Here is a 22,965-nt window from a genome sequence, read left to right on the forward strand (position 1 = left end):
TGTCAACAGACAGAGTGAAACAGTAAACACTGACCCCTTTTCTTTTAAACACTGCAGGCAGCTATTTTCAAATACTTAAAGGGAAGGGTGTTTAAATGCTTTGAAAGCTTGGCATCTCACTTGATAGCTCCAATGAACTGAATATTTGGAGTCCCAAACGATGCTTGACCACACCCAAAATGCACATTGTCTCTTACTAACGGCACCTGATTCTGTCAAAAGTATCCTGGGACCATATAGCCTCATAGAGATGTACAGCATGGAAGCAAACCCTTTGGTCCAAATTGTCCAGATACCCTAACCTAATCTCGTCCCATGTGCCAGCACCTGGCCCATATCCCTCCAAACCCTTCCTATTCATATACCCATTCTGATGCCTTTTAAATGCTGTAATTGTACCAGCCTCCACCACATCCTCTGGCAGCTCATTCCATACACGTACCACTTTCTGCTTGAAAAAAGGTGCCCCTTAGGTCCCTTTTACATCTTTCCCCTCTCACCCTATACCTATGCCCTCTAGCTCTGGACTTCTAAAAGGGTACTTCACCAGGCAAAAGGACTTTGGAATGGTTGGACCTTCCCCTACCAGGTCGAAAAAGCTTTATTTCGAATGTCCCCGCTAATGAAAATCAATCTGACTGAAGGTATTTGCCCCGTAACATGTGCATTCGCCCTCTAAACCATATGGTAACCGCCTCCATTTCCAACACCAAGCCCTATCTCTGTGAGAACGGTAGGTTCCGGATTCAGGGGTTCCGAATTCACCAAGATATTTTTTTTCCCCCCCAAGATATTTAAGGCAGAGATGAGGAGGAATTCCTTCTCCCAGAAGGTGGTGAATCTGTGGAATTTTCTTGAACCACGGAAGGCTGCTGAGGCTGGGTCATTGGTTATATTCGAGCCTGAGATAGGCAGATCTTCTTTTATTAATGAGTATGGGAATCAAAGGCCAAGGGGGGAAGGCAGGAGAGGGCAGGGGAGGATGAGCAGATCAGCCATGACCTCACTGAATGGTAGAGCACACTCAATGGGGCTGGATGGCCTCCTTCTACCTCCTACACCTTTCTGGTTATCTAAGACGAAGAACAACTCTGAGCAAAGTTTCGGGCAATGCCCGTTTCGCACATGGTGTCACAGTCACCGTCACTTCTAACATTGCTGTCAAAGATACAACGTCCTTCTGGGCTTCTGACCGACTGCGCGTGGAACTTCACAGTGCAAGTTGCTTGCCACGTTGGTTTGTGGAGCAAACGTTGACTTTGTGGGAATGAAGCTGACTGGGACATCCTGGGAAGGTCAAAGACGCTGTTCAACTCCAGAGTCTGGAGACAGAAATGGAACGCAAACGCTACAGTCGTCCGAGAGCCCACAACTCTGGCACAAATACAGCAAAGGGGATAAACCTGAGAACAGAACGAAATCGAGGCTTTGGCACCGAGTGTTAAAGGAGATGTCAAACCTCCAGGCGTTGCTATGGAAACTGTAGTCTCTGAAGGTTTTTTGCCATGTTAACAGTCCACTGAAAGACTCGACAGACCTCAGAGGAGGAAAAAATGGTCGGAAAGTATTGAGGAAAGGATGAGCGGGGTGGGGGGGGCGGGGGACCTGGGGTTTAGGAAGCTGCAGAGGTTTCAGTTTACCACACACTGTTGCTAAATGCTGAAATCATTCCAAAATCAGGTATCCGTCCCGAGGGGGGATATTCACTTGGAGAAGATCCGATTGCAGCTCCCAGTTTATGACTGACCTGCCGATCGAGGCTGTCGGGCTGACCTTTCGGATGTGGGCATCGTTGGATCTGCCCCTCATTATCTTTCACAAGGTCTTGGCGAAGTTGACCTCCTGGAACCTGCTGCCGTCTTTGGGAGATGGGTACACCCACGGTGCTGTTGGGAAGGCCGCTCCAAAACTTTCACACAGCTGCAACGATGGGGATATCGATACAGCTCCGAGTCAGGGAGGTGTGTGCCTGTGTATGTGTGTGTGTGTATGCGTTGTGTGAGTGTGGTGTTGTGTCTGCCTGTGCGTGTGTAGTTGTGTGCGTGTTGTGTATGTGTACATGTTTGTGTGTGTCTGTCTGTGTGTTGTGTATGTGTGTTGTGTGTGCGCGTGTGTGTGTCTGTGTGTTGTGTGTGTGCGTGTGTCTGTATATGTGTGTCTGTGTGTTGTGTGAGTGTGCGTGTTGTGTCTGCCTGTGCGTGTGTAGTTGTGTGCGTGTTGTGTATGTGTACATGTTTGTGTGTGTCTGTCTGTGTGTTGTGTATGTGTGTTGTGTGTGCACGTGTGTGTGTCTGTGTGTTGTGTGTGTGCGTCTGTGTGTTGTGTGTGTGTCTGTATATGTGTGTCTGTGTGTTGTGTGTGTGTCTGTGTGTATGTATGTGTCTGTGTGTTGTGTATGTGTGTGTGTATGTGTGTGTATATGTCTGTGTGTGTTGTGTATGTGTGTGTATATGTCTGTGTGTGTTGTGTATGTGTATGTCTGTGTGTGTGTATGTCTATGTGTATGTGTGTGTCTGTGTATGTGTGTGTATGTCTGTGTGTGTGTATGTGTGTGTATGTCTGTGTGTGTGTGTATGTCTGTGTGTGTCTGTGTATGTGTCTGTGTGTGTGTGTGTGTATATGTCTGTGTGTGTCTGTGTGTGTGTCTGTGTGTGTGTGTATATGTCTGTGTGTGTATGTGTGTGTATGTCTGTGTGTGTGTATGTCTATGTGTGTGTGTGTGTCTGTGTATGTGTGTGTATGTCTGTGTGTGTGTATGTGTGTGTATGTCTGTGTGTGTGTCTGTGTGTGTGTCTCTGTGTGTGTATATGTCTGTGTGTGTCTGTGTATGTGTCTGTGTGTGTGTGTATGTCTGTGCGTGTGTCTGTGTGTCTGTGTGGGGCTTGGAGCGGTATTTGCAGGTGGTTCCTGTGTATCTGCTGCCCTTGCCCATCTTAGACTGTGTGGTCAAAGGAGCATGCGCGAGTTGCTGCAGTGCATCTTGTAGGGAGTACCCGCTACTGGGCATCACCCCATGTAGTTAGTGAAAACGGGGAAGCTTGAAGGTGGTGGATGGGGTGCTGGTGAAGCAGCTGCTCTTCCCTTGGATGGTGTGAAACATCGTGGATAGAGCAATTTTCCACTTTGCTGAGTAGATGCCAGTGTTGTAGCTGTACCAGTGATGTGGCTACTGCTAGAGCACAAGTCTTCAGGACTACTGCCAGAACGTTGCCAGGGCCCATAGCCTTTGCAATATTCAGTGCCTTCAATAATTCCCTGAGGTGACATGGAGTGAACCGAGTTGGGTGAAGATGGGATGCTTCTGATGCCGGGGACTTGAGGAGGAGGCTGAGGTGGATCATCCACGTCTCCCTTCTGGCTGAAGGTGGATGCAAATACCCGAGCCTTGCTGACCTCCTGGGATCAGATCAGGTGGGAATAAGGAATGGGAAGGGAAGGCAGTTAACGTGTGGGTGTTGTCTTTAGACTCCCTGGAGGAGGCCGAGATGGATCATCCATTCGGCGGGTCTGTCTGGAGCTGGGTGCAAATACTCCTTACTCTGATCTTCTTGGTCATTGAAGATGGAAACATTTGTGGAGCTTCCTCTTCCCGTTAGCTGTTCAAATGACCACCCCCACTATTCACTTCTGGCAAGACTGCAGAACTTCAATACGATCTGCGGATTGTGGGATCGTTTTGCTCTGTCAACTACTTACTGCTTATGCTGTTGGGCGTACAGCTAGCACTTTGTTGTAGCTCCACCAGGTTGAGACTTCACCTTGAGGCATGCCTGGCGTTGCTCCTCTCTCATCCTGGTCATTAAACCCCTGTCTTCACCACAATGGTAGAATGGGGGCGATATGAGTTTACAGACTGTGGCTGGACGCAATTCAGCTGCTGGTGGCCCACAGCTCCTCAGTGGTTGCCCAGTTTTGAGCTTTGAAGTCTGCCCTCCGTTTAGCACAGTGGTGGCATCACACGACGAGGGTGGTGGTAATTTGGTGGGAGATGAGGGTACATCTGGAGAGCTCACTCGAAGAACTGGCGCCAGCACGTTGGACTGAGTGGGCTCCTTCTGTGCTGCGGTATTCAGGGACTCACTAACAGGATTCTCGGCACGAGGTGGGGAGACATTGGCTTTTTATTCAGGGAGGGCTGGTACAATCACGCATTCGGGTAGGATTAGCATCGATTTAGAAAGCGCCCATCCAGTGCTACAAGGTGAAATTGGGAATTCAGTGGTTGCCACCTCTGAGTGGAGCGCCAGTGGGCTGAGGGGATTTCTGGAGATTACAAACGTACGTGTGAGTGAGGAGCAGGAGGACCCCACCGTTGGACCCTCGGGCTGCTCTAGCATTCATCTACATCTTGGCCGATCTGGTTACAACCGGCCCACGATAAGCTTTCACGGTTTTGCGTATCAAGAACCTCTCAGCCTCTGCTTTCAATAAATTCAGAGACTTGAGCTTCACCAACTTTTGAGGAAGAGAATTCCTAACACTCTCATTCATAGAGTCTTAGAGATGTGCAGTACGGAAGCAGACCCTTCGGTTCATCCATACCGACCAGATATCCTAACCCAATCTCGTCCCATTTGCCAGCACTTGGCCCATATCCCTCCAAACCCTTCCTATTCATGTACCCATCCAGGTGCCTTTTAAATGTTGTAATTGTACCAGCCTCCATCACTTCCTCTGGCAGCTCATTCCATACACGTACCACCCTCTGTGTGAAAAAGTTGCCCCTCAGCTCCCTTTTAAATCTTTCCCCTCTCACCCTAAACCTATGCCCCTCTAGTTCTGGACTCCCCTACCCTGAGGAAAAGACTTTGCCTATTTATCCTATCCATGCCCCTCATGATCCTATAAACCTCGATAAGGTCACCCCTCAGTCTCCTACACTCGAGGGGAAACAGCCCCAGCCTATCCCAATAGCTCAAACCCTCCAATCCCAGTAGCATCCTTGTCAATGTTTTCTGACCCCTTTCAAGTTTCACATTTTTCCTCCAGCTGGGAGAACAATCCTTTTCTCAGATTCCACCACTTGAACCGCAAACTCCGACAGCCTTTTCCCCGATGCTTTCAGATGAATAAATTAAGCTTGCACCTTTTTTTCTTCCGAACACCTATGAACGTTTCTTTTTCCCAAATTGGCTGGCTGCAGTGCCATGGAGATTACAGTGTTATTTCTGGGAAGATTCGAGGGCCAATGCTCAAAGAACTAACAAGTGCCTGAGTGAAATCTGAATTTAAAATAAGGCAGCCTGGTGCGTGACATAAAGGCCTTGTACCATTCGGATTAAAAACAGGAAGGACTTTGTGACTAATTGAAAAGGTCTTGCAATCCAACAGCCTTTACAGTTTTTTCTTGCACATGTTCGCTGAGATCTCTGCGCGAAAGCTGTCAATTGTGCAGTGTCTTCACAGTTCCTTATTGCTCATAATTCAGAAGACACTTTGTTCTATCTTTCTTAAGTCTGCAGTGAGGACCTCTCTCTCTCACACACACACACACACACACACACACACACACACACACGGATCATTTTCCCCACTCCTGGAATAAACATTGCTCCCTGCACATTTTACCTGTCAATACCTCACTCTAGCTACCTGCTCTCATTTGCACAATTTACTGCACACCTTTAGTGCCAAAGGCAAATCTGGACACACACGCTTTCCATTTTGGTCACAGCGTTGAGCCGAGGAGTTGGGAGGTCAGGTTGCAGCGGTAAAGGACATTCATAAGGGCCATTTCTGGAATTGTAATCCTGGTTCCCCTGCTGTAGACAAGATGTCGTTCAACTTGAAGAGGTTCAGAAAAGATTCACAAGGATGTTGCCAGGGTTGGAGGGTTTGAGCTACAGGGAGAGGCTGAACAGGCTGGGGCTGTTTTCCCTGGAGCGTCGGAGGCTGAGGAGTGACTTTATAGAGGTTTATAAAATTATGAGGGGCATGGATAGGAGAAATAGACAAAGTCTTTTCCCTGGGGTGGGGGAGTCCAGAACCAGAGGGCATAGGTTCAGGGTGAGAGGGGAATGATTTAAAAGAGAGCTAAAGTGCAACGTTTTCACGCAGAGGGTGGTACGCATATGGAACGAGCTGCCAGAGGGAGTGGTGGAGGCTGGTACAATGACAGCATTTAAAAGGCATCTGGATGGGTATATGAATAGGAAGGGTCTAGAGGGAAATTGGTCAAATGCTGGCAAATATTTCAAGCCTAATTCAGGATATCTGGTCGGAATGGATGAGTTGGACTGAAGAGTCTGTTTCTGTGATCCACCATTTGAGTTCTTGGCCTGAGTAATAAGCCCTTACAGCACACCACCAGTCCAATTTCCATACATTATCCTTGCTTTCCAGTCTCTATCTCTTCTGTAATTTGCCGACATTATGATGCGCTGCCTCCCATTTATATGCACTTTTAAGTCTGTCGACATTCTGTCTTGTGTGATACCTTGTTAGGTGCCTTCTGGGGTCCGTGTAAACTAACTGACTAATTTCCCACCTTCAGTCAGGTACAGGCTGGGGGCTTCCCCCGCAGCTCGGAACCCACAGACCCCGCACACTTGCTGCAGCTAGTTGTTCACCAGCTCGACGTCTCTCAGGCCCTCGAACCCCTGCTGCCACTCGATACCTGGACCGCTTGCCTCTGTTTTCAACACGCCTCGTGGCCTGGAGTGGCCACCTGAGGCCGGAGTTGCGTGTTCAGAGGCACGGACGCTACCCGCTGCAACACAAGAGCTCGTTCCAGAGGCTGCTTGCCGAAAAGATAATTCTTTCCGGAGAAAGGGAGGACTGCAGATGCTGGAGATCGGAGCTGAAAAAATGTGTTGCTGGAAAAGCGCAGCAGGTCAGGCAGCGTCCAAGGAGCAGGGGAATCGACGTTTCGGGCACGAGCCCTTCTTCGGGAATGAGGAAAGTGTGTCCTTTCCAGCAACACACTTTCAGCTCGATAAAGAAAATTCCGCCAGATTCAGTGGAGCAAACTCATGGCGGTTCTCTCTCTCTCCCTCTCTGATCAGTTCACATTAATCTGTGTGCTCAGTCATTCTATCCCTCAGTAGAGATTGCTTTATGTCTCTCTGGACCACAGCTCCAGTCTCCTTCCCTTCACTTAATCAGAAGGAGAGGGACTAGTGTCTTTTTACATAATTTATGTGCTGAGTACGCTCACATGGCCTTCCTCCCAATCTCTCAGCTCAGTGTGATGTCAGCACCCAGGGAAACCTTCCTCTCTCTCTCTCTCCTCCCCTTACAGTCTGCTCCTATATGAGTTTCCCTTATCCCACTGCACAGACTGCCTCCAGTCAGTGGGTCACCAAGCTCTCACGGCTGTGGGAAGACTCCATGGTCTCCTCTGACTCAGGTGGTTTAGCCACAAGGACCAGGAATGTGCCCAGTTTGACCTGCCTCATGCCACTTAGATTAAAGTGGTGCATCTGGCACCCCACCCTCAGAGGCAAAAACGTTGTGGGATCACATCCTGATCCAAAAGACCCGGGTGTCAAGACCTGGGCAAACACCCGCAGGCAAACGTGGAGGCTGGAGGTGGAGGGGAATGGACTCACTGGTAAGCTTAGGACAGACATTATTCCTGAGTCTGTAGTCACATCCAAGTCAGGATGGTATGAGACTCAGAGATTGCTTGTAGTTATGTGTGAGAGTCTGTTTATATGTGAGTGTGTGTGCGTCTGTGTGTGTGTTTATGTGAGAGTGTGTGCGTCTGTGTGTGTGTGTGCCTGTATATGTGCGTGGTATGTGCGTGTGTGTGAGAGTGCATGTGAGATCGTGTGTGAGTGTGTGTGTGTATGTGCGTGAGAGTGTGTCAGAGTGAATGTGTGTATGAGTGAATGTGTGTGTGTGAGTGACTGTACGAGTGTGAGAATGCGTGTGCATGTGTGAGAGTGTGTGAGAGTGTGCGCGTGTGTGTGTGTGTGTGTGTAAGAGTGTCTGTGTGTGTGAGTGTGCTCCTCCTTGTTCCTTTAGATGGGCGATCGGAAGAGGCTGCCAAGGGGGGTGCAATGGTGAGCTGCTGTAGTGCATCCAACAGATGATGCCCACTGCTGCCCGGGGGCACTGGGAGTGAACAGTGAGGGTGGTCAGTGGGCTGTCAGTCAAGTGGGCTAATCCGGCATCGAGTGTTGTGGGTGCTGCACCAATCTGGGTAAGTGCAGACTGTTCCATTAAACCCCTGATTTGGCACAGGCTCACCAGGACATCTCACATGGTGAGGGGACAAGTATTGGGCAGCACCTCATGTTTCCCCTACCTCTCGGTTACAAGCGGGAAGGTGAGTAAAGTCCCTGACCAGAGCCTCATGGCAAATTTACCGGAGAGGGTCCGGGGCATTTGACACATCCTCGGATCAACAGAGACCCTCTGGGGGCTGCCTCCTGTCAGATCATTCTGCCTCAGCCTCAGCTTGGAAAGGGGTCAGCTGGGCATCCATTACTGGTCTGCCTTTGCGACTTGCACAAGTTTGCCCACCTTCTTAGATGCTCCTTGCTCACCTGGCATTGCCATCACTCCTCTCCCCCTCCCCACCGGCCACAGGCTCCACCTCCACCACAACCAAGGAATGGGGACCGCTTGCAGTCCCAGCGGTGGCCAGCACTGCTGGCGGCGCTGCTGGGCATTACCGGACAGCCAATCGGATTAGCCGATAGCTCACCGAGATGGGACTCCCCTCCCCAAGTGAGGGGTAGGAATCCCACCAAAACCCTCAGAGTTTTAACCGAGTGTGTGCGTGGTTGGGGTGTGGGGAGAGAAACGAGAGGGTTTGTGAATGGCACAAAGCAGGACAGGGAGAGACATGACCAGCCAGAACACGGTGAAGTCACCAAGAGAGAGCAGACTGATAGTGAATTTAACCTGAAGGACAGCATGCCCTCAGGTGAGGGGAGAGGCTGAGAAGGGGAGTTCTTCACAGTGACCTCAGGCAGTAGTAGGAATTGAACCCACTGTGTCACTCTGCATCACAGACTGAGCTAACTGACTCCCCCCCCCAGGTACCACTGCTGGAGTGGAGCGTTGGAGGCTGAGGGGTGACCTTATAGAGGTTTATAAAATCATGAGGGCATGGATAGGGTAAATAGACAAGGTCTTTTCCCTGGGGTGGGGGAGTCCAGAACTAGAGGGCATAGGTTTAGGGTGAGAGGGGAAAGATATAAAAGAGACCTAAGGGGCAACTTTTTCACACAGAAGGTGTGTGTGTAAGGAATGAGCTGCCAGAGGAAGTGGTGGAGGCTGGTACAATGGCAACATTTAAGAGGCATTTGGATGGGTATATGAATAGGAAGGGTTTGGAGGGATATGGGCTGGGTGCTGGGGAATGGGACTAGACTGGGTTGGGATATCTGGTCAGCATTGACGAGTGGGACCGAAGGGACCATTTCCGTGCTGTACATCTCTATGACTCTGGGAAGCTGTCTCAGTTAACGTTGCTGATGTAGTTAACAATTCCCAGGGGCGGGAGCATACGCGAGAAAGGTATGCGTTGAACAGTGCATCACAGGAAGCAGGCATTCAGCCCATCATGGCTAGGTCAGCTCTTTGAAGGAGCTGCTTAATTAGTTCCATGTTCCCCAAAAGCCCAGCAATTGTGCGAAACGCCTTGGGAACAGTGCGGCACATTAACAGCACTGACATAAATTGCTGTATCACTTGAGTGAGTGTCTCAAGGGCCGGTTCAGAATCGACCCACATGACAATGGGCTGTGATTATTAACCTGACCTGAACAGTTGAAGGAGGTGAAGGGGGAAATGAAGAACAAACGGCCCTCGCAGCATCCGAGCTCGGTAATGAGCTGGACGGACATTCCCAGGAGGAGGTGGCTGCGCTCTGTGAGCGGCCCAGTGGTCTGGTCAGTGGGCCAGGGAAGGGATCTTACCAGCTCATGTAACACAGCCGCCTCCCCTCATGGTATGTTTCCCGTACTTAACTGTGAATGGGGGATGGGGAGAGAGGTTAATCCCCTCCACTGGGAACAAGCTGCCTGGTGTCTGACTGTGGAGGGTCGGGGGGGGGGCGTTTGGAGGAAGTGATGGGAGGATAAAGCGTATTCAGAGAATTCTTACTTTCTGGCACAGGACTGTTTCGAGAGAAATGATTCTCCACTGGGAGCAGGTTGCTGTGTAAAAGTGAGGCGTTCGGTGGAATTGTACCACTGTCTGCAATCCTGACCAGAGGCTGTTTTCTTATTACATTTGACATCTTCTTGTCTTCATTTTCATGTCCTATTATAAACGTTTTCATCCATTTGTTAACATCAGACAGGTAACATCAGCTGATGCGTCCAATTCAATTGCACAATAGCCATTCAGCCTGTGGGCTGCGTATTCACTGGAAAAGTCTAGGCTCGCTGGACTGACCTTCTGAGAGGGGTCAAGGGACCAGCCCTCCTGCTTCTTGTTCGCTGGCCGTGAGAATGATTGTAAGACCCTCCAGATCGGAGACGGTTACAGAGAGTGGTGAACTCGGCCCGGACAATCACAAAGGCCGAGTTCTATAGAAATCCATCGCTGTCAAGGAAAGGCCGCCAGCATTCTCAAAGATCCATCCCACCCTGGGAATGTGTTTCTACAATCTCTACCATCAGGGAGAAGGTACAGAAGCCTGAACACACACACACACACCAGACGGTTTCGAAACAGTTTCTACCCTCCTGTTGTTAGAATACTGAAGGGACTCACAAACTCTTAATATTCGCCTGTACCTGTGTTTTGGTTTTTGCCACTGTTTCCCTATTAACTATCTACGCTACTAAACTCTGTGATCTGCCTGTATTGCTCGCAAGACAAAGCTTTTCACTGTGCCTCGGTACACGTGACAATAAATTCAATTCAATTCAATTAGCTGCCCACTGTGAATTGCTGTGGAGATAGTGGTATTGAGCAGTCTGCCTGAATCGCTGTGCTCAGAGTCATGTTCCAAAGGGAGCTTGAGAATGTTGTCCGAACAGCACTGAAAGGACAGTAACACTGTTCCATACCTGCAATATGCATAGCTCGGGAGGGGAACTTGTCGATGGTAAGCATGCAGGCAGGAAGAAACATCACCTGAGCCACAACGTCTTTTGGAACTCAATAGAAATATACTGAACTTTTTGCAGGTGCTGACCTCGGAGTGTTTGACGGGATGGTGGAGAAGAAGGCTTTGTTTTGTATCCAGACAAAGCTGGAGTGTAGATGGTGATACCTAACCCATGGTGTACCTGCTCCAGGAGTGTCTTTTAGGTACACCGTAGGAAGGTCTTTATACAGTCATTGTGTCATAGAGTTATACAGCACAGAAACAGACCCTGTGTTCCAACTCGTCCATGCCAACCAGATATCCTAGTCCCATTTTCCAGCACTTGGCCCATATCCCTCTTAAACCCTTCCTATTCATATACCCATCCAGATAACTTTTAAATGTTGCAATTGTACCAGCTTCCACCATTTCCTCTGGCAGCTCATTCCATACACGCACCACCCTCTGTGTGAAAACATTGTCCTGCTTAAATCTTTCCCCTCTCACCTAAAACGTATGCTCTTCAGTTTTGGGTTGACTTACCCTAGAGAAAACACCTTGACTATTTACCTGATCCATACCCCCTCATGATTTTGTAAACCTCTATAAGATCACCCCTCAGCCTCTGACGCTCCAGGGAAAACAGCCCCAGCCTGTTCAGCCTCTCCCTGTCGCTCAAATCCTCCAACTCTGGCACCATCCTTGTAAATCTTCTCTGAACCCTTTCAACTTTTTCAACATTCTTCCATATAGCTGAGAGACCAAAACTGATTGCAGCATTCCAAAAGTAGACTAAGCAACACCCTGTACAGCTGCAACATGACCTCCCAATTCCTGTACTCAATGCATTGTGTATCTAACCTTCCCTGGGAGTGTTTGATGGGGGACAATGTAGAGAGAGCTTTACTCTGTATCTAACCCTGTGCTGTCCCTGTCCTGGGAGTGTTTGATGGGGACAATGTAGAGAGAGCTTTACTCTGTATCTAACCCTGTGCTGTCCCTGTCCCGGGAGTGTTTGATGGGGACAGTATAGAGGGACCTTTACTCTGTATCTAACCCCATGCTGTCCCTGTCCTGGGACAGTTTGATGGGAGTGGGTAGAGGGAACACCAGGCTTTCTGAAGGAAAGCAAGTTTTTGTGGTTCGATATTAACCTCTCAAAGCTTTCAACAGACACCAAGAACCAATGGGGCTATAAATTCTGTGTCTTATGATCCTGCTCCACAACCACCCGATGAAGGAGCAGCGCTCTGAAAACTAGTGCCTCCAAACAAACCTGTTGGACTGCAACCTGGTGTTGGGTGATTTTTAACAATGGAGAGAATTCAACTGAAACTCTATTGATTGTGACTGTTATGATTTTGCATCAAGTAGCCTGGATGTCCGTTCCTAAAAGCATTGTGGGTGTACAGCAGATGGACCTGCTGGAATTCTAGAAGGCCGCTCACCATTCGCATTCCAGCGACATTAAAAACTTGGACGACAAATGCTCCTCTTGCCAGTGAGGCCCACATAGTGTAAACAAGTAAAAGGGAATGATGAATAGTTACTGAGCATACAGCACTCTCCAGCTCAGCACTCTGTAATTTCATTGGATTGCTCCTCTGAGTGCAGCTGGTTTGAATATGTAAATTATTAATCCCCCCCCTCCCCACAACCAGCCCCTGGGGCCCACCATCTATTATTCACGGCATCGTGACCATCATCATTCTGCAGCCATTGCTATTACACCTCCCTGGACACACTGTGATGTACCTTACAGCTCGATATGTCTCAGGTGGTATGCATCTCCTGTAATGTTAGGGAAAGACCTCAGCCTGGGGTCTTCCTGAAGTTAAATGGGGGGGGGGTCTGCTCGGTTATCGGACCCTCCTGGTGTCTCTAACGCATGTCAATGTAAGCTGGTTCAAGTAAAAGATTCTTTTGGTTTATTTGGATCGAGTCAAACTGCAATGTTTCCCTGATATACTACCGTACAGAACCGAATTGCATTTGTGACTATGTATATACGAAGGCATTTTTTATTAATAAAGTAAATTTTGAAATTTAAAAAAATTGTATTTCAATCTCAGAGTGGATAGAGTCAAACGCGAATGTTTGTTTCCCTGATATGCTACTGTACAGATCCAAACTGTGTCAGGGACCTGGCATGCACATAAAGGTACTTTTATAAATGAAGCATACTTTTGAAATAAATAGATAAAATTCAATCTCTGACTCTGTGGTTTGTGTCAAGGTTCGTCCCAAGCAGCTCCGTGACTCCGTGCTCTCCGGGCTATTCCCCAGGACACACACCGAGACAAACATCGACTGTGCGCCTGGAGGACCATCCCCTTGGTGAGAGACGCTCTTTGGTCTGTCCGAAACCTGTCAGTCTTCCAGGGCAAGGAGTTGACCCCGACTGAGTGTTGCGGACTGGCACTTCCCAAGCTCCAGGACTACGTGCTGAGGGACGCGCCAAAGCTTGGGGCAGCTGCTACCAAGGGGCAAAGGGGAAAGACCACTGTCTGGGGTCTTCCTACTGAAGGTAAATGGGGTCCATTCAGTTATTGGACCCTCCCAGTGCCTCAAGTACATGTAAATAGTCTCCTGAATAAGAAATGTATTGGGTTTGTTTGTTTTACTCATGTAAAGACTGTACAGAATTGAACTGCTCTGATATCTATGTACGTATGTTATTATGAATAAAGTATTTTTTTGAAATAAAAATTAATTTCAGTCTCTGTATGTGGTGTTTTGGGTAGCTAGCTGTACCCAGTGTGATATTGATTATAGCTTACTGCACCTGTACATTGCAGTTTTCTGAACCCTGTGTGCTTTACTGTATATTACAGGTTTTCCCTGTGATGGGCTTGACAAAGTGCTGTGCCTGGTGTAACATACATTACAGCTGTCAGGACAGGTTGTGATTTCGATTACAGTCTCTACACCTAAGTATGATGTGCCTTTCTGTTACTGAAGTGAGGTGTATTACACATCCCTGCAAATGGTGTGATTTAGTTTGCAATCTCTGCACCCGATTGTGTGAATCGTGTTACAGTCCTCTGTATCCGGAATGATGTGCGTTTCAGGGTTTGTTTAACTGTTGCGATACGTATCACAGCTCTCTTTACCCAGTACAATATTTATTACAGACCTCAATACGCGAAGTGATGTGGATTACAGTCTCCCTGTACCCAGGACAATATTTAAAACAGACCATTTCATGTTTGAAACCATATTCTGAAGGACCCTGGCTATTGACAATGATTAGATTAGGTTCCCTACAGTGTGGAAACAGGCCCTTCGGCCCAACCAGTCCACACCGACCCTCCGAAGAGTAACCCACCCAGACCCACTCCCCTCTGACTAATGCACCTAACTCTATGGGCAATTTAGCATGGGCCAATTCACCTGACCTGCACATCTTTGGACTATGGGAGGAAATCAGAGCACACCCACGCAGACACGGGGTGGGTGCAAACTCCACCCAGACAATTGCCCGAGGCGGGAATTGAACCGGGGACCCTGGTGCTGTGAGGCAGCAGTGCTAACCACTGAACCACCGTGCCACTGCCATCTCCTGGTGGTCAACAGAGATTCAAAGGTATATTGCCTGGGATTGAAAGTCTGAGTGATGTGAAAAGCCTGGATTGGCTTTGTTTGTTTTCCCTGGAGCAGATGAGGCTGAAGGGGGAATTGGATCGAAGGATATGAAATTATGAGAGGCATGGACAGGATAGATCAGGAGAATCTTTTGCACAATGCAGCTGTGTCTTAGAGCAGAGGGCAGAAATTCAAAGTGAGGACGAAGTGGTTTATCGGGATCTGAGTAAGATCTTTCTTACCCAGAGAGTAGAGGTAATGTGGAACGTGTTGCCTGAGAGGGTGGTGGAGGTAGGTACTCTCATTACCGTTCACAAGCATCTGGCTGAGCATTTAAAACATCAGGGCACACTGACTATGGAACAAGTGCAGGTAAATAGGATTAATGTAGTTTGGTGGTTGTTGGTCAGCATAGATATATTTGGCCGAAGGGCCTGCATGTATACTGCATCACTCTCTATGATTTCAGCACTCGGTGCTGTGTGGATTACAGTCTCTTTGCCCAGTACGATGTGTATTAAAGACCCCAGTACACAGTGTGATGTGGATTACAGTCCCTGTACCCAGTACAATGTATATTACAGACCCCAGTACACAGTGTGATGTGGATTACAGTCCCTGTACCCAGTACAATGTATATTACAGACCCCAGTACACAGTGGGACATGGATTACAGTCTCTGTACCCAGTACGATGTATATTACAGACCCCAGTACACAGTGGGGCGTGGATTACAGTCTCTGCAGCCAGTACAATGTATATTACAGACCCCAGTACACAGTGTGATGTGGATTACAGTCTCTGTACCCAGTACGATGTATATTACAGACCCCAGTACACAGTGTGATGTGGATTACAGTCCCTGTACCCAGTACAATGTATATTACAGACCCCAGTACACAGTGGGACATGGATTACAGTCTCTGCAGCCAGTACAATGTATATTACAGACCCCAGTACACAGTGTGATGTGGGTCACAGTCTCTATGCCCAGTACGATGTGTATTACAGACCCCAGTACACAGTGTGATGTGGATTACAGTCTCTGCACCCAGTACGATGTATATTACAGACCCCAGTCCACAGTGGGACGTGGATTACAGTCTCTGTACCCAGTACGATGTATATTACAGACCCCAGTCCACAGTGCCATGTGGGTTACAGTCTCTGTATCCAGTACGATGTGTATTACAGACTCTAGTACACCGTGCCATGTGGGTTACAGTCTCTGTATCCAGTACGATGTGTATTACAGACCCCAGTCCACAGTGTGATGTGGATTACAGTCTCTGTATCCAGTACGATGTATATTACAGACCCCAGTACACAGTGTGATGTGGATTACAGTCTCTGTATCCAGTACGATGTATATTACAGACCCCAGTACACAGTGTGATGTGGATTACAGTCCCTGTACCCAGTACGATGTATATTACAGACCCCAGTACACAGTGTGATTTGGGTTACAGTCTCTATACCCACTACGATGTATATTACAGACCCCAGTACACAGTGTGATCTGGGTTACAGTCCCTGAACCCAGTATGATGTGTATTACAGACCCCAGTACACAGTGCCATGTGGGTTACAGTCTCTGTATCCAGTACGATGTATATTACAGACCCCAGTACACAGTGTGATCTGGGTTACAGTCCCTGAACCCAGTACAATGTATATTACAGACCCCAGTCCACAGTGGGACGTGGATTACAGTCTCTGTACCCAGTACGATGTATATTACAGACCCCAGTCCACAGTGCCATGTGGGTTACAGTCTCTGTATCCAGTACGATGTGTATTACAGACTCTAGTACACAGTGCCATGTGGGTTACAGTCTCTGTATCCAGTACGATGTGTATTACAGACCCCAGTCCACAGTGTGATGTGGATTACAGTCTCTGTATCCAGTACGATGTATATTACAGACCCCAGTACACAGTGTGATGTGGATTACAGTCTCTGTATCCAGTACGATGTATATTACAGACCCCAGTACACAGTGTGATGTGGATTACAGTCCCTGTAGCCAGTACGATGTATATTACAGACCGCAGTACACAGTGTGATCTGGGTTACAGTCTCTATACCCACTACGATGTATATTACAGACCCCAGTACACAGTGTGATCTGGGTTACAGTCCCTGCACCCAGTATGATGTGTATTACAGACCCCAGTACACAGTGCCATGTGGGTTACAGTCTCTGTATCCAGTACGATGTATATTACAGACCCCAGTACACAGTGTGATCTGGGTTACAGTCCCTGAACCCAGTACAATGTATATTACAGACCCCAGTCCACAGTGGGACGTGGATTACAGTCTCTGTACCCAGTACGATGTATATTACAGACCCCAGTCCACAGTGCCATGTGGGTTACAGTCTCTGTATCCAGTACGATGTGTATTACAGACTCTAGTACACAGTGCCATGTGGGTTACAGTCTCTGTATCCAGTACGATGTGTATTACAGACCCCAGTCCACAGTGTGATGTGGATTACAGTCTCTGTATCCAGTACGATGTATATTACAGACCCCAGTACACAGTGTGATGTGGATTACAGTCTCTGTATCTAGTACGATGTATATTACAGACCCCAGTACACAGTGTGATGTGGATTACAGTCCCTGTACCCAGTACGATGTATATTACAGACCCCAGTACACAGTGTGATCTGGGTTACAGTCTCTATACCCACTACGATGTATATTACAGACCCCAGTACACAGTGTGATCTGGGTTACAGTCCCTGCACCCAGTATGATGTGTATTACAGACCCCAGTACACAGTGCCATGTGGGTTACAGTCTCTGTATCCAGTACGATGTATATTACAGACCCCAGTACACAGTGTGATCTGGGTTACAGTCCCTGAACCCAGTACAATGTATATTACAGACCCCAGTACACAGTGTGATGTGGATTACAGTCCCTGTACCCAGTACGATGTATATTACAGACCCCAGTACACAGTGTGATCTGGGTTACAGTCCCTGTACCCAGTATGATGTGTAATACAGACCCCAGTACACAGTGTGATCTGGGTTACAGTCCCTGTACCCAGTACGATGTATATTACAGACCCCAGTACACAGTGTGATCTGGGTTACAGTCCCTGTACCCAGTACGATGTATATTACAGACCCCAGTACACAGTGTGATCTGGGTTACAGTCCCTGTACCCAGTATGACGTATATTATATGATTCTATCCGCTGAATTTAAATGCTCAAGCCACATTTCATTTTCGTCCGATTCTTGTCAGACTGAAAATGTACCACGGTTGCTGTAATGGAGGGGCGGAGGGGTTTACACAGCTGCAGATGCTACTTGCTTTCAGGAGGGCAGTTTTTGTTGAGAGCAAACTGCAGTGCACCCCCTCTCGGCCCAGCCTCTCCCCTCCCCACCCCACTCCCCCCCCCCCCCCGCCCCCACTCCCTTGCCTCTCCTTCAGACTGTTTGTAGTGGGTGCACTGTAGCGTGGTGACTGAAGAGATGCCAACACCTTCACACATTATTGGACTGTACGCGAGGTGCCGAACAGCCCACAGCACTGGCAGGACTGTCTGTGACGGTTACCCATCCCTCAGGTCTAGCTCCGTGGCTAATACTCCCACTTCCCAAGGCCATCGGCTCAAGTCCGACACCAATCAGAGAAACACAGCCTGAAATGTCCAGGGTGGGCACCCAGGGAGTGCTTTAACCCCAGGTGCGTCTTTCACATGAGGGGTTAAACTCTAATATTCACAATCGCTCTCTACTGTTCACCTCACAAACATAGACATTGCTCGGAGCTGGACGATACTCAGATGTCATTCCTCAGTCTCCCAGCTGATCGTGCAGCTGACCCTGGGTTAAAGGCAGCAACCGCCTGCATTAACGTGGCACCTTAACAGACCCCTCTCAGGAACGTTCAGAGAGCCGAGGACCACCAGTTCGGTCAAAGAGCTGCTTCTGAAGAGCGCTTCAACGAAGGGAAGCGAGGTTTGAGGGGCTAATCGCAGGGTTTAGGGCCCAACACTGCTGTTGGGGTGGTGGGGCAAGTCAAATGGCGGGTCAAAGGAACAACGGTGGCACGGTGGCACAGTGGTTAGCGCTGCTGTCTCACAGCACCAGGGACCCCCGGGTTCGATTCCCACCTCAGGCAACTGTCCGTGTGGAGTTTGCACATCCTCCCTGCGTCTGCGTGGGTTTCCTCTGGTTTCCTCCCACAGTCCCAAGGTGTGCAGGTCAGGGTGGATTGGCCGTATGTTCAGAGATGTGTAGGTTAGGTGCCTTAGTCAAGAGTAAATATAGAGTAATAGGGTAGGGGAATGGTTCTGGGCGAATTACTCTTCGGAGGGTCGGTGTGGACTTGTTGGGCCGAAGGGCCTGTTTCCACACTGTCGGGAACCTAATCGAATCAAAACCCATCGTGGTTCAGAAACAGGAAGAGGACAAGCTCCAGGCTGACACACTCAGCTGGGGTGCTGCACTGTCAGAGGGGTCATCATTTGGGGGTGGAGGGGAGATAGGGAACTGGTGACCTATCTTGCCCTGTTGGATAGGCTTAAGAAATTCCAAAACACTACAGGGATGAGGGAGTACCACTGCAGATGCTGGAGGTCAGAGGGAAGAAGGAGCAAATCAAAATACGCCCACATTCCTGACGAAGGGCTTATGCTCAAAATGTCGACTCTCCTGCTCCTCGGATGCTGCCTGACCAGCTGTGCTTTTCCCAGCGCCACACCTTTTTGATTCTGCCGCGCAATTACGTCCCTCGCGTGAAAAATAATATCTAAGGCCATTCCGTTTCTCTACGAGGCTTCCGAATCTTTGGAATTCTTGAGCCCGGAGGGTAGCGGCAGCTCAGTCTTTGAGCGCAGTTAGAGGTTGACACATTTTGATGGCCGCTGCCCCCCAAATGGTTATGAAAGGGAGGGGGAAACGGAGCGTCTGACCCTGCGCCATCGTTTTGAACGGCGGGGAGCCGCACCCGACGGGCTGAATGGCCGCCTGCTGTTCACAGGTTCCTATTCTCGAGTCGGGCCGTTACCATATCGTGGCTTTGCGGGAGCTTTACCGGACGTAGATTGGCGGCAGCGTTTCCGACACTACAGAGACGGCCCAAGTATTCCACCGGCCCGGAAAAACGGGCTGCATCGGCTGAGCTCTCGACAGGCGCCGCATAAACGCAATTGAGTTGAAAAACAAAAAGAAAGCCCCTTTACAGTTGGTGGAATTCTGATGCTACATCAGAACCTCAACACCAAGTGAACAGCGACAGTCTCCATTTTTAACTCCTGCCAAAGGTTAGTCAGGTCACCGGGGAATAACTAAAATAGAGACAAAGGCGCACTGATAACAAGGCCGACAATACAATTGATTTAATGGTCACACTCGAAACAGGGTATCTCTGGCCTACATTACCACTACACCTGGAAATGTCTGCGCACAGATCTCTGAAGTAAACAACTGACAAAAGGGGTCAGGGACCAGTTCTTACAACTTGGTGTGGAGTCCTCGCAGTCAATTCCCCTTCTCCCTCACCCCACCCCTGTTCTCATGTGATGAAACCCTTGCCACACAACAACACTCAAGAACGACGCACGGTGGCTCAGTGGGTAGCACTGCCGCCTCCCAGCGCCAGGGACCCGGGTTCGATCCCAGCTTCGGGGCGCCTGTCCGTGTGGAGTTTGCACATCCTCCCCGTGTCTGCGTGGGTTTCCTCCGGGTGTGCCGGTTTCCTCCCACAGTCCAAAGGTGCGCAGGTTAGGGGAGCTGACCATGCTAAATTGTCCCATAGTGTTCAGGGATGTTAGGTGCACTAGTCAGGAGTAAATGTAGGATGATAGGGTAGGGGAATGAGTCTGGATGGATTGCTCTTCGGAGGGTTGGTGTTGGGCCGAAGGGCCTGTTTCCACACTGTAGGGATTCTATATCTTCTATAAAAGCTCTATACCATGCAGGACCATGGCAGCACATCCACTCCTTCCATCACTGATCGTAGGATCGCTACAGCGTCGAAGCAGGCCATTCAGCCCATCGAGTGACGCCCGACTTCTGCACCTGTCTACCACCTACAAGAGGTACCGCAGAAATCACCTTCGATGACACTGCCTGAAACCACTACCACCTAAAAGGACAAGGGTAGCAGATACAGCAGAACCCCCTAAACTGTGCTTCACGCCAATCCCCATCCTGACTGGGAAATCTGTCACTGCACCTTCACTTAAACTGGGCCAAAGTCCGGTGCGGATTCGTCTACACCAACCAGACTGCAGCGGTTCAAGAAGGCAGCTTCTCGAGGGCAACTGGGGATGGGACAGTAAACCCTGGCCCATCCAGCGATGCTGACGACACGGGAGAATGAGGAGAAAAGGCTTTCCCCTATTCAAACGCACCTTTAGGTTCACCCACCTTTCTCTTCTTATAATTGTCATGCCCTGTACTATCAAGAGCAGTACGGGGGAAGAGAGGGAAACACAAAAGGAATGAATTGGGAACTCAGTGCCTAGCAATGCAGCATCCAAAGGGTTAAAGCTGCCAGAAGGAACCATGAGTGATTGACAGCTTAATGCACATTAATAGAAAATAATCTTTACAGTCAGGATGCATCGTGCACCCACTCACATAATTTTCATCTTTCGCCACCCCCCCCCCCCCCTTTCAGAATGCACTGCGTTTTAGCAAAGTTTGATTTCTATCTGCAGGACTAAAGGTTGGGGTTGGGCAAGGTATTTATGAAACATTCCCTGTACCATGGAAGCAGTGTTTAACCCTGTCAGATGGCTAACATGGGTGATTTCGGGGCTGCCCACAATCCTCAGTTTCTTGTTCAGCGGAGCTGAAAGTGAATACTGAGAAGCCCTGTCTGCGGCTTGGTCGTTCTGTCAATAAACAATACGTGTGCTGAACAGGGCGAAGGCAAGAACAAGCAGCCGGTGGTGTACCAGAGACAGACGAGAGAGAGAGGTTCACTGAAAGAGAGAGAGAGAGACTGAAAATAGGGACAAAGAAAGAGAGAGAGAGAGACACACACACACACACACACAGACAAGGAGAAAGAGATAGGAAACAGAGACAGATGGAGAGAGAGAGAGAGAGAGAGGAGGGGAGAAAAACAGAGAGAAAAGAGAGACACAGGGAAAGACAGAGAGAGAGAGAGAGATGGAGAGAGAGAGAGACATAGAGGAAGAGAGAGAGGGGGGGGAGGAGAGAAAGAAAGACAGAGAGAAACCAGAAACACAGAGAAAGACAGAGAGAGAGAGAGAGAGAGAGAGAGGCAGCAAGAGGGGGAGATAGAGAGAGACAGACACATCGACTGGGAGGTAGAGAGAGGGAAAACAGAGATAGATGGGGGGGAGAGAGAGAGGGGGGGAGGAGAGAAAGACAGAGGGAAAACAGGGACACAGAGAAAGACAGAGGGAGAGACAGATAGACATAGACTGGGTGATAGAGACAGTGAAAAGAGAGACAGATAGAGAGAGGGTGACATAGAGAGAGAGAGACAGAGACAGAGACACAGAGACTGGGATAAAGAGAGAAAAAAACCAGATGGAGATACACACATTGAACAAGAGAAATTCACAGAGAGAGAGCAAATAGACATAGAGAGACAGACAGGGAGAGACAGAGAGAGAGAGACAACAGGGGCAGATGGAGATACACACAGAGACACAGAAAGAGAGAGAGATTTACAGAGCGGGGGAAGGGGACAGAAAACAGAGACTGAGACACTGAAGACAGGCAGAAATAGAGAGACAGAGAGACAGAGAGAGAGAGAGAGAGAGAGAGAGAGAGAGAGTGCAAATAAATGTATAAAGGCACAGAGAGTAACACATAAATAAGCAGAAAAAAAATAGACCCAGAGGGAGAAAAAACGGAAGGACAGAGAGAGAAATAAAAAGGTATAGAGAGGGAGGGAGGGATTGAAGGACAGCAAAAGAAAATAAAGAGACATAGAGAGGGAGAAAGAGAGTGGGGGGGAGACAGAAAGGGGCGCAGCAAAAGACGGAGACTGACAGAGAGAGAGAGAGAGAGAGAGAAAGAGAAAGAGAGACAGCCTGAGAGAATGGAAATGGAGAGGCAGAGAGAGAGAGGATAAAGAAAGAAAAAGGGCAAGGTGAGAGAGAGAAAAAGAGGAACACTGACAGACAGAGACATACAGAGAGGGGGTGTGTGCAGGGGAAAGCAGGCAGAAACAAAAGAGACAGAGGAAAAGAGAGAGAGAGGGGGGAATCTGATTATTACAACCGTCTTCGAAAAGGTCTGGGAGTCACATCCACTCCAGTGCAGTCCAGTCTGGTGACAGTGCAGCGAGATTGTAACATCTCCTTAGAAAGGGAACAACACAGGGGATACCCAGTAATCTGAATGCATTTATACCCCCTAGAGAGAGAGCG

General features: G+C 48.9%; 1 protein-coding gene across 1 annotated transcript in view; it reads right to left on the bottom strand.

Moving 5' to 3' along the window:
• Positions 1 to 22,965, bottom strand: part of LOC140455381 (gamma-aminobutyric acid type B receptor subunit 1-like) — a 303,305-nt gene that overhangs the window by 20,363 nt on the left and 259,977 nt on the right. The gene's annotated exons all lie outside the window — the stretch shown is intronic.

This window comes from Chiloscyllium punctatum, chromosome 30, assembly GCF_047496795.1.
Source record: "Chiloscyllium punctatum isolate Juve2018m chromosome 30, sChiPun1.3, whole genome shotgun sequence".
Lineage (NCBI taxonomy): Eukaryota > Metazoa > Chordata > Chondrichthyes > Orectolobiformes > Hemiscylliidae > Chiloscyllium > Chiloscyllium punctatum.